This window comes from Oryctolagus cuniculus, chromosome X (assembly GCF_964237555.1).
Source record: "Oryctolagus cuniculus chromosome X, mOryCun1.1, whole genome shotgun sequence".
NCBI classification, from domain to species: domain Eukaryota; kingdom Metazoa; phylum Chordata; class Mammalia; order Lagomorpha; family Leporidae; genus Oryctolagus; species Oryctolagus cuniculus.
The window spans coordinates 25,318,592-25,328,744 of NC_091453.1; the positions used below are offsets into that span (position 1 = coordinate 25,318,592).

The 10,153-nt window shown below is 45.9% G+C and overlaps 1 non-coding gene across 1 annotated transcript; it reads left to right on the forward strand.

Annotated features, from left to right (window-relative positions):
- The first annotated feature begins 5,515 nt into the window (after positions 1–5,515).
- LOC127485069 (U6atac minor spliceosomal RNA) lies at positions 5,516–5,638 on the forward strand. The gene has a single exon (XR_007912267.2). It is a non-coding gene; the product is annotated as a U6atac minor spliceosomal RNA (small nuclear RNA).
- The last annotated feature ends 4,515 nt before the right edge of the window (positions 5,639–10,153 follow it).

The window sequence follows — 10,153 nt, forward strand, 5'->3', positions numbered from 1 at the left end:
GGGAAACCACAGAGGGAAATGAACATCAAATTCCACATACTAGCTTCGTGTATAACTTCCTGAATTTACGAGAACATAACGCAGCCATGGTGTGGTCCTGTTTTTCCCCTAAAGTATTTACATGTTTTATGGGTACAAGGTAGGCTTCCAGCCAGGGGCCAGACAGGAAAGGCGAAACTTCTCAAAGTCTCTAACTCAGGGAATCGGCTATTGCAGAGGTACGGAAGAGGGACAAAGCCAAACAGAATGATGCGGCAATGCAGAAACTAGCAACAGTGGGAAGCGGCTGCTGTCTTGAAGCGTCAAAAGGACCCAGGGAAGGGGTGGCTTTGTGGGGCTCAGAGGCAGGAGCCACTGGAGGGGAAGGGGCTTGAAGCATGGTGTGAGCTCCCCAGAGGGAGCTGTGACCACGGAGCAGGGGCTGTCCTGCGGGGGAGTACGTGCAGCTAGAGATGCCCAAGAAGCGTAGAGTGACAAGGATGCTGTGTCTCTCCCTTCCTTCTGCCCTCCAACCTCTCACCAGTGCCTCTCATTGGCCAAAGTGAGCTGGAAGCCAGAGGACCAGGGAGCCTGGGAAATGTAGTTTTCTGTGACCCAAGGCACAACAGAGGAAAGTCTGGGGATAGGTCGGGGAGCAGAGGGGCAGTTGAGAGGAGTGGCATTTATGTATATCTCCCTTTGTTAGTTCATATCCCAACAGGTCTGTAAGACTCTGATGACTGTAATGTGGAAAGAAGAGGAGCTAGCCTGGTGTTCAATCCTGAGCTGACCGTGCTACCTCCAGATTAAGAGTTTGTTATGGCCGGCGCCGCGGCTCACTAGGCTAATCCTCCGCCTTGCAGCGCCGGCACACCAGGTTCTAGTCCCAGTTGGGGCGCCGGATTCTGTCCTGGTTGCCCCTCTTCCAGGCCAGCTCTCTGCTGTGGCCAGGGAGTGCAGTGGAGGATGGCCCAAGTGCTTGGGCCCTGCACCCCACGGGAGACCAGGAGAAGTACCTGGCTCCTGCCATCGGATCAGCGCAGTGCGCCAGCTGCGGCGGTCATTGGAGGATGAACCAACGGCAAAAGGAGGACCTTTCTCTCTCTCACTGTCCACTCTGCCTCTCAAAAAACAAACAAAAAAAAAAGTTTGTTATGTCTGCGTGGAACTGCACAGTGGCAAGGCCCTTCTGAGAAAGGCCTCCAGGCCTGTGGATGACAGGCCTACCATACACCACAGAGAGAATATTGGAGCAGGACTAAGAATCATAGAGCTTCCTTCCTGGCCAGCCCATTTCTTTGTACTCTCTTCAGTGCTGAAGCCAGGAGCTTCTTCCAGGTCTCCTACATGGAGAGCAGGGGTCCAAGGACTTGGGCCATCTTCTGCTGCTTTTCATGAGCCATTAACAGGGAGCTGGGCTACAAGTGGAGCAGCCGGGACTCCAGCTGGGGCCCACATGGGATCCTGGTGTTGCAGGCAGCAGCTTTACCTGCTATGCCATCACACCAGACCCTTCACTTGTCTTTCAGTTCAGTGTGATCGGGAGGCTGAGTTTGGCTCAGAGGGATGGGAGTGCACGTTAAGAACATTGACTGTAGACCTGGTTCAGAAAACCTACACAAGCTCCTGAATACTTGCTCTTCTCTCTTTTGCTTTTGGAAACGATGAAGTGGAGGCTTCTGAGGCCCTCAGAGATGGCAGAGCAGAGCCACAATGCAGAAGGAGCATGGGTCCCGAAGTCAGATCAGGAACACTTTGATTGGACTGCTTCATAGGCAAGACACAAATTTTTTCTTGTTATGGCTTTGAAACGCTGCAATTGTTTTTTTTTTTGTTGTTGTTGTTGTTTGTTTGTTTTCTTTTGTTTTATTTTGATAGGCAGAGTTAGACAGTGAGAGAGAGAGAGACAGAGAGAAGGTCTTCATTTTCCATTGGTTCACCCCCCAAATGGCTGCTACAGCTGGCGCACTGCGCCGATCTGAAGCCAGGAGCCAGGTGCTTCCTCCTGGTCTCCCATGCGGGTGCAGGGCCCAAGCACTTGACCCATCCTCCACTGCCTTCCCAGGCCACAGCAGAGAGCTGGAATGGAAGAGCAACTGGGACAGAATCTGGCGCCCCAACCGGGAATAAAACCTGGGGTGCCAGCGCCGCAGGCAGAGAATTAGCCAAGTGAGCCACGGCGCTGGCCACAATTGTTTGTTAAGGCAGCCAACTTGACTAAGACAGCCTATCTCCTCATTTTAGTTATTATGAGAATAAACAAGAAAATGCATGTGAGAGTACTTTAAAAGCCTAAGAGTTGGGGCCAGCGCTATGGCGCAGTGGGTTAACACACTGGCCTGAAGCACTGGCATCCCATATGGGTGCCGGTTTGAGATCCGGCTGCTCCACTTCCAGTCCAGCTCTCTGCTATGGCCTGGGAAAGCAGTAGAAGATGGCCCAAGTCCTTGGGCCCCTGCACCCACGTGGGAGACCTGGAAGAAGCTCCTGGCTCCTGGCTTTGGATCGGCGCAGCTCCGGCCATTGCGGCCAACTGGGGAGTGAACCAGTGGATGGAAGACTCTCTCTCTCTCTCTCTCTCTCTCTCTCTCTCTCTGCCTCTCCTCTCTCTGTGTAACTCTGACTTTTGAATAAATAAATAAATCTTTTTTTTAAAAAAAGCCTAAGAGTTAAAAAATAAATAAAAGCCTACCTAAGAATGCCCTAAAAGTGCAATGCAGTATCAAAGACACATAGCCATTGTCTTACTCTTAATATTGGAGGTGCTATGGCATTGTTGTGAGTTCTCTGTGCCTTTGCATTTACCTCATTGAGCTAGCTTCCTTCTTGGGAGGAAGGAGAGAGTGTGGGATGGGAAAGGGGGGCAATAAGCCCCTCCAAGGCAGCCTAGAAGGGATCTCAGTCTCTCTGCCCTGGTCTCCTGTACTAAATTCAGTCCCTGCACCCTCTCATGCGCTGCTACTGGACATGCTTGTCTCTAGAGGCATTTCCGGGGAGGTGGGCATGATCAGCTACAGAAGCATTTCTTGAGACCCTGAGTTCCAATGAGGGGAAGTAGCCCTCCTGGCAGGGCCCACACTGCCCTGTCACCCTTACCCTTACTCTGTATTTTACACAGTGGATAGCATGTATGGCAGACAGCTTAGAACTGACACAGCCAGTGGCCTTGGGGGTAACTGAAGGCCACCTGGAGGGGCCCCCAAATATTTTTTTCTAAACCTATTGCCCCTGGAGTAGGAATTTTGTGCGGCCTTAAGCCACCACTTGCACCACCTGCAGCCCATATTGGAGTACCTAGGTTTGGGTCCTAACTCCACTCTCCATTCCACCTTTGTGCTAATGCATACTCTTGAAGGCAGCGGGTGATGGCCCAAGTAATTAGGTCCCTGCCATCCACATGGGAGACCTGGATGGAGTCACAGGCTCCTGGCTTCATTCTGACCCAGCCCTGGCTGTTGCTAGCATTTGGGAAATGAACCAGTGGATGGAAGATCTGTGTCTGTCTGCCTTTCCTATAAAATAAAAATTAAGTTTTAAAAATTCTAGAAAGTTCTTCATATATTCTGGATAGAAGTTCAATTATTTCTTTTTTATTTACTTGAAAGCCAGAATGAGACAGAGGTTTTTACATTTGATGATTCACTTCCCAAATGCCTGCAACACTCAAAGAAGGGCTAGGCCAAAGCTGTGGGAGATAGCACTGACTTGCTCCCTCTCTCTCTCTCTCTTTCTCTCGTTCTCACTCTCTTTCTGCCACTCTGCCCTTCAAAATAAATAAATACATCTTTAAAAAGCATCTCCTTTGATCTATTGTGTTGAGGTCTTCTCTATTAATATGAAACCACCTTTGCAAGGCACAGGGAGTGAAACATTCAGCTGGTATAAGGCACGAGCACTCTAGACTGAAATAGCGACTCTGTGACAAATAGCTAGATACAGAAACTCTGGAAGGGGCAGGGGCTGGAGAGTCATTTTGAAGCAGACATCACTGGCTTGGAAGCCACGGCCAAGTGGAAGACTATAACAAGAACGCAGGAAACGAGGAAGAACGTTTACACAAAAAGAGACAGAAATAAAGGAGAGAGTGGCGGTGGGGTGGGAGGGAGCAAAGCCAAATAAGGCCTGGTTTGGCAACGATCACCCTTAACCACCTCAACCCATGACTAAGTGCATTTTTCATAAAAACAGCAAACACCTAGTACTCCCTGTGTGCCAGGCATTGGTCTAAGTGCTTGTTCCTCAAAACGATCCTTGGGGGGGTCCGTACCATTGTTATCCCCTCAAAAGTTGTTAGCGAACAACTCCACTGGCCTGGGTCATGTAGCTAATAGCAACAGAGCTGGGATTTGAACCCAAGAAGTCTGACTCTGGAGGCTGTCCTCTTAACCACTAAATTATATTTCTTCTCAAGTTAATAGAACTGAACCCAACAAGTACTTTGAAGGGAACTCGGGTCTGAAGCGCTGAGGAAGTTGGAAAGATGGATGAGAGGTAGCATCTTTACTCTTCCTCTAGGAATTTCTGCTGTAATGAAGCCCAGCCAGGCAGGGCTGCTATGAGGGACTTTGGGACAAGAAGGCTGGGCTCTCAAGGCAGGCAAGTAGCAAGCAGGAAATAGATTCCCACAAAGAGGGGCTGCAGGTGTCTGGCTCAGATAGGGGAACAGACTTCTGTCCTACATGATCAAACACAAGGAAGACCCCAGGCCTTGTGAGGATACAAGTGAGAACCTGGGGACAGGACAAGAGATTGACATGGAGTTCAGAATGAGACTGAAGCTGCACCCTTTAGGAATGATGATTTTTTTAGATACATCTGGAGAAACCCTAACATTTACTTGGTTTTCTTTAGTTTACTCCTCTGCCTCCTGAATACTTTCAGCTGCCATTCAGAACTGTACTGTGTTCCAGAACATTCTATTGAGACAGGGAGCTTTCAATCACCGTCGGCTTTGATCCTCCAATCTGATGTGTCTTGATCAGGAGCCATCCCTCGATGCTTTTTTAGGCTGATGGGGATCTCCTGGCATCAGCTTTGGGTGACTTAACTACCACCTGCCCCCGAAGTTTCCAAATCTCATCCCTGGTTAATGTGATTATGTGGCACACTCCTGGTTGTCTGCCTGACACCCACCTCCAGCTCTTCCTTACTAACAGATATTTACTTTTTGGGAAAGCAATCCATCTTCCCCCCACATAGGATCATGATGTATATAAGCCAATTATGGGGGCCAGAACTGTGGCTGGCCTGAAGCGCTGGCATCCCATATGGGCGCCGGTTCAAGACCCGGCTGCTCCACTTCCGATTCAGCGCTCTGCTATGGCCTAAGATAGCAGTAGAAGATGGCCCAAGTCCTTGGGCCCCTGAACCTACATGTGAAACCCAGAAGAAGTTCCTGGCTCCTGGAAATTGGGGAGTGAACTGTCAGATGGAAGACCTCTCTCTCTCTCTCTCTCTCTCTCTCTCTCTCTCTGCCTCTCCTCTCTCTGGTAACTCTGACTTTCAAGTAAATAAATAAATCTTTTTAAAAAAATAAGTGTTGTATGAAAGGAGAGAAGGTTAGCACTCCCCTTGACAAGGATGGAAGAGGCCCTTGGGCCTTACCACACACATATGGTTAAGGCATTGCCACCTACTTTGTGGCATCTAACCACTGTTTGGGGGAGGGGTCCAAAAAATAAAAAACTAAAAAAAAAGCCAGTTATGAGAATTTTCTTCTCTATTTTTCCAGCTTGTAGGCAAGCTATGGCTATCACATGACCCAGTTCATTCTGGCCAATGAGATGTCTGGGAAGACTGGTGTGTTGGGAGCACAGTTTGGAAAAGTTTTTCTTTTGCTACAAGAATACACAAGGCTTGCACAGCCATCCTTCCACCTTCTCCTTGTCTACATTTAGACTCGATGTGTATGGCTTCCCCTGTAGTTTGTGACCTCAAGGCCAGGTATTTAGAAAAGAGCACACTGGAGCTATCATCTTTCCTCCCAATCTGTTCCTTCTAAAGGTTGATAGTTCTGTGATTGTGCCTACATCCATCCAGGCACCCGGGCAAAGCCGAAGGACATTCCCCGTGCCTCCATCCTCCACCAAGCAGCAAGGCTTATCCGTGTGACCTCTTGACTATCTCTTGAATCACTTCCCTCTCCATCACCACCACCACTGCTCAAGTTCAGACCTTCATCCCACCTCACCTTGATTGCTGCAATGGCCCCCAACTGCACTCTGCCTCCCCGCCGCACTCTCCAATCAGTCTTCCAGAAGTGAGCTGCAGCTTCATTTCTGAAATGCAAATCTGAGCAGGTCCTCTCTCTCTGCATAACATTCTTCAGTTGCTCCCCACGTTTCAGCTTAGGCTCCTTCGGATCTGACTTTTAATAGATCCTCCGGGTGTGGTTCCCATGTACTTACTTTTCCTACCATTCCCAGAAGGAATTTTCTATCATCCAAAGGCATTGAATGCAACCCTTAGAATCGCCTTTGCTCTCTCTTAAGCTGTTCTGGATTTGTCCTTCTTTCTGATTCTCTTTGATAAATCCTATTTGACCTTTAAAACCCAGGTCGATATGCCACAGCTTCCTTTTTAAGAAGCCTTCCTTAACTCTCTTGTTCTGTCTACGTTTGATGTCCTCTTTTCTGTTCTTTCGTCTGCAATATCAGCTTGCATAGTAACATGTACTTTCCAGCCATTTGTATGGCTAATACTCATTTAGAGTCACTCACGTGCTTACCAAAGTTCATCATTCATCAGTGCTTTGCATCTCCAACAACTTCCTTCTGGGTTTAATTCCTGGGTTCCATTTCTGAGGTAAAAAGCTCATGCAATTTTTTCATAAGTGTAAATTCTCTCAGATTTTGTTTTAAAATGTCTGTATTTGTTTCACCTACACTTTCTTTTTACTGTTTGTTCGGAAGAATTTCAAATGTACAGAAAAATAGGAAAAAATAATGTAAGTAAGAAGCATGCATATTCTCCATCTGGATTTGGCAATTGTTAACATAAGCCATATTTGCTTCATCTATTTTTCAAACATTTTAAAATAGATTACAGCATCCTCACATTTTACCTGTGCAGAATATTTTTCTTGTGCCCCATCCCTTTCTGCATACTGCTCTTTTCTTGAGAAGCTGATCTCCCTGTACTGTGTATCCACATTCTCTTGCCCTCTGGCTCTGGGTTGCATTTGTCCACTAGGAGGTTCCGATAGAAGATCAGGAGATGGATCAAGAATTGAGAGTGGTTGTGTTTCTCTACCAAAGTCCACAGCGTCTCTCAGGTCCTGGTAACTGTTCTCTCTTCTCTCCCTTAAGACTCATGGTTGGCCGGCGCCATGGCTCACTAGGCTAATCCTCCACCTTGCGGCGCCAGCACACCGGGTTCTAGTCCCGGTCGGGGCGCCGGATTCTGTCCCAGTTGCCCTCTTCCAGGACAGCTCTCTGCTGTGGCCAGGGAGTGCAGTGGAGGATGGCCCAAGTGCTTGGGCCCTGCACCCCATGGGAGACCAGGAGAAGCACCTGGCTCCTGCCATTGGAGCAGTGTGGTGCGCCGGCCACATCGCGCCGGCCACGGCGGCCATTGGAGGGTGAACCAACAGAAAAGGAAGACCTTTCTCTCTGTCTCTCTCTCTCACTGTCCACTCTGCCTGTCAAAAAAAAAAAGACTCATGGTTAGGAATCCTTAGAACTTCAACAGACAGTTGTCCCTCAGTATCAGTGAGACACTGGTTTCAGGATCCTATGCAGATACCAAAATCTGGATGCTCAAGTCCCTTATATAAAATGACGTCACATTTGCATATAAACCAAGCAATCCTCCAGGATACTTTAAAAAAAATTTATTTGTTTGAAAGAGAGAGAGAGAGAGAGAGAGAGAGAGAGAGATCTGCCATCCACTTGTTCACTCCCCAAATGGCCACAACAGCAGGAGCTAGGCAGATCTGAAGTCAGGAGCTAGGAGCTTCTTCCAGGCCTCCTGTGTGGTTTCAGGGACCCAAGTACTTGGTCTATCCTCCACTGCTTTCCCAGGCACATTAGCAGACAGCTGGATTGGAAATGGAGCATCCAAGACTTAAATCGGGGCCCATATGGGATGACAGTGCTGAAGGCAGTGGTTTTACCTGCTATGCTGCAGCACTGGCTCCCCCTCCAGTATAGCTTAAATCATCTCTGGATTAGTTATGATAGCTAATGCAATGTGAATTCTATGCAAATTGTCGTTGTACTGCATTGTCTATGGAGTAATGTCTCTTAAAACCCTTTTACCTCAGAAGAGTGTCACATACACACACACACATATACACACACTCACCCATATCCCTTTCTTTTCAGGTTAAACATTTTTTATCAAGAATACTTCATAGGCAATGCTGCCTATTTCATATTACATCACAGCAGGAGGCACTGTTAGTAATGCTGAGCTTGATTGCTGTCATCCTCACCTGGAAGTGATAGTTTAGGTGGGTATAGAATTCTGAATTAACAGCTATTTTCTGTGCCCTTTAGCCATTGTTTCTTTTGGCCACTACCAATGCTGCTTCAAAATCTGCTGCTGGCACCAAATTGTTTCTGCTTATAATTTTCATTTTTCCTTGGGCTGTTTTTGAGATTTCCTTTTTGTCTTTGCTGCTCACTATGGTGTACCTAATTGTAATTTAATGTTCTGTACCATCAGGACTCACTGTGCTTTTGAGGCTTCATGGATTTCATTAATTCTGAAAAGGTTTCTGCTATTAGAGAACTTTTCTATTTTTAGCTATACCCCCACATTCTTTATTCTGTACTTCTAGAGTCTTTCTTACACATGAGGGACCTTTAAAAAGTTCATGGGAAACACATATTGTGAAAAAGCTACACATGGGTTTCAAAATTATTTTCCACCAAGACAAACTTACTTCTTGACTCCTTTTTCCACAAACTTTTCGAAGTACTCTCTTATATGTTGGACTTTCTCATTACACTCTCCATGTTCTCTAATTCTCTTTTGTTTCTCATAACTTTATCTCACTATATAATGTTGATGTTTCCTTTAGCTCTACCTTGAGGTTCCCAAATCCTCAGTTAGGCTTTGTCTGTTAATCTTGTTTAACTTATTCATTGGAGTTTTAATTTCAGTAAACCTTTTATGTTTCATTTGCAGAAACTCTGTTTGCTTCTTTTTGGAATGGATCGGCTTTTTCCTATACAAAATCATATCCTTTTATTATGATTTATTTTTCTTTTATTTATTTAATCATTTAAATTTATTTACTTTACAGGCTCACTCAGTTGTACTACTGCCTCAAATTCTTAAGATGCTTACATTTTCATTGGCTTATTTGTTTTTCTGCTGATTCCCATGGTGATTCGTGTCTTCATATGGTTAGTAATGTTTTTTATTGGGGAATCTTTTTCATTAAGCTCTTTTGGGTGGTTGAATGGAAGTCTTGTTTCTCCTTGGTATGTGGCAACATTGCTACAGAAGAGTTTTGCCTTTGCTTTCTAGAGCCAGCTTTTGTATAATATTATGGAGTGGGAAATTCCTATATCATACATATAGCATAAATTCAGACTCCGTGGGACTTTGAATTCCTATAGAGGGCTTTACATTTGCTACCCAGAGAAGAAACTGGCTAGCATCCTAGACTGATGGCAAAGTTGCCCCCTACCTTTCCTCATTCTCACGAGGTATCAAGCTTCTGTAAGTAGCTCAGTCTTAGCTCCCCTGTTGTGTGAAGGCCCAAGATCACATTTTCTGACCCCATGTCTCTGCTCAAACAGGGATCCCTAGTTTCTGAGGCCTATATTCTTCCTGATCAAACTCCCTGGATGCTGCAACATCAGTTCATGAGCTGATTATTCTGGCTTAAATTTTATTTGACACTGGCACCTCAGGAGTTATTTCTTTCATTTCTAGCCTGTACTAATTTTGTAATATTGCGTTACTGCATTTATTCAACTTTATAGGTATTATTGCTATTTTCTGCTTAATTGATTGTCTTGACATCTAGGCCATAAGCACTTTGAGGGCATCATCTGTGACAGATCCAACTCAAAATTCCATAGATCTAGCAAATTTTCTGGGTGCTCAGTAAATATTTTTAAGTTTTGGAATAAATACATTCAATTACAATTCTGATGTCTGGTGTTTTCCTAGGCATGAATTTATGATTCAAATTTTCATGTGTGGAAGTTTGTCATTA